Source organism: Eriocheir sinensis, chromosome 65 (genome assembly GCF_024679095.1).
Source record: "Eriocheir sinensis breed Jianghai 21 chromosome 65, ASM2467909v1, whole genome shotgun sequence".
Taxonomy (NCBI): domain Eukaryota; kingdom Metazoa; phylum Arthropoda; class Malacostraca; order Decapoda; family Varunidae; genus Eriocheir; species Eriocheir sinensis.
The window spans coordinates 5,088,969-5,090,628 of record NC_066573.1 but is presented as its reverse complement, the minus strand read 5'-3'; the positions used below and the strand labels follow the sequence as shown (position 1 = coordinate 5,090,628).

The window sequence follows — 1,660 nt, the reverse complement described above, 5'->3', positions numbered from 1 at the left end:
CCATATTCACGGTGGTGGTGGTGGTGATGATGATAAAAGAGGAAGGAAAAGTGAAATTAACAGTCGAGCCAAACCACGTGCAGGTGTAATGTGTGTGTGTGTGTGTGTGTGTGTATTTACCTAGTTGTGACATATGGGAAAAGAGCTACGGTCGCGCTATCCCGTCTCCATATCCTCTCTTATCCAACTTTTCCTTAAAATAAAACATTGCTCACACGCCTTGGCCCGTAAGGGGATCGAACCCTCGACATCCGCGTTATTAGCACGGCGCTCTAACCAACTGAGCTAACAGGCCGATTGTATGTGCGTGTGTGAGTGTGTGTGTAGTGTTGGGGGTTGGTAGCTTGGGTATGGTGGGGGTTGATTTTATTATGTTCTCACGTCCCGTTTTATTGATAGTTATTTGTCAAACTTTGTTACAGTCCAAAGGAGTTCCTAGCACTTCTTTGTTTTATTTGACAAGCGTGTGGTGTCATTTTCTTGCTAGCATATTACTTTTGCCGTATTACCTTCTGAATAATGTCCGCCTCCATATTATTGACCATGTCCATGTAGATTTAGTCTCATAACTATAGTATGAAGGAACATGCTAAAATTTTATGAGCTTCTGGAGTAATTTTACACATTTCCTTTTTTAAACATGTTATGAAATATTTATTCAATATAAAAGACGTACTAATATGACTGAAGTATTGATAATCTCTTCCATATGGTAGGGATTGACGTTAGTTGCTTCGGTTGAAACAGTTTCTCGTATCTTTCTCGTTTTCTGTCCAAAGATAATACCTCAACGAAAACCGTCCCTTCACTGGGAGGCAACGGTAAAAGTCTCTGGGAGGCGGAGGACTGGGCGGAGCGGGAAGGCGGGTCGGACAGACAACCACCAACAGGGACTGACAGGAGGGAAAAAATTTTGCATCCAATCTGAACAACCTGAAAAAACTCCTGTTTGAAAGCTGGAATCAGTAAAATAGCCAAGGAAGAACACTCAATGTAGAGGGAAAGAAGATACAGTAAAATTATATAAGTAGTAGTTCGAAGGGACGAGGAGTTTTAAGATGAAGGATAAGAAGAAATATTAAGGAATAAGAAAAACACAACAACAACAACAACAGATAGAGAAAAATTTTCATCTTTTTCGGGAAGGGTGAAAGAGGAGGCTTATTATGTATACGGTAAAGGGTGATAAGAAGATTAATTTTTAATAGATACTTTATTCAATGGAATTGTTATATTTTCTTTTATTTTTTTAAGTAAAGCAAAGTAGATTGCCTGAGACTTCCTTTATTTGCCTGTAATATTTTTATTATTTTCAAAAGATGTTAAGTGCTGGATACAGAGAGAGAAATCAAGTATCCTGCTTCACTGAAGAGTTCAAGTCTGGAGATAGTGTAATGCAGATCAAGTATGTGTAGAACTGACAGGAGAGGGACAGCCAGAGTAACAGCATGGACAGACGTAGTACCTGCGGATGAATGAAGGTAGAACATTCTCCTTGAGGTGTGCGGTGCTCTAACATAGGAGAGGCAGAGAGCAATGGGAATGGCCTCTGTTCTTCACTGAGATGTTTATAGTTGATATTATTATTATTATTTTATTATTTTATTTTGTTATTTTGTTATTTTGTTATTGTTATTATTATTATCATTATTATTATCAT

General features: G+C 38.2%; 1 non-coding gene across 1 annotated transcript; it reads right to left on the bottom strand.

Annotated features, from left to right (window-relative positions):
• Positions 1–221: 221 nt before the first annotated feature.
• Positions 222–295, bottom strand: Trnai-aau (transfer RNA isoleucine (anticodon AAU)). Its single transcript has one exon. It is a non-coding gene; the product is annotated as a tRNA-Ile (tRNA).
• Positions 296–1,660: the final 1,365 nt, after the last annotated feature.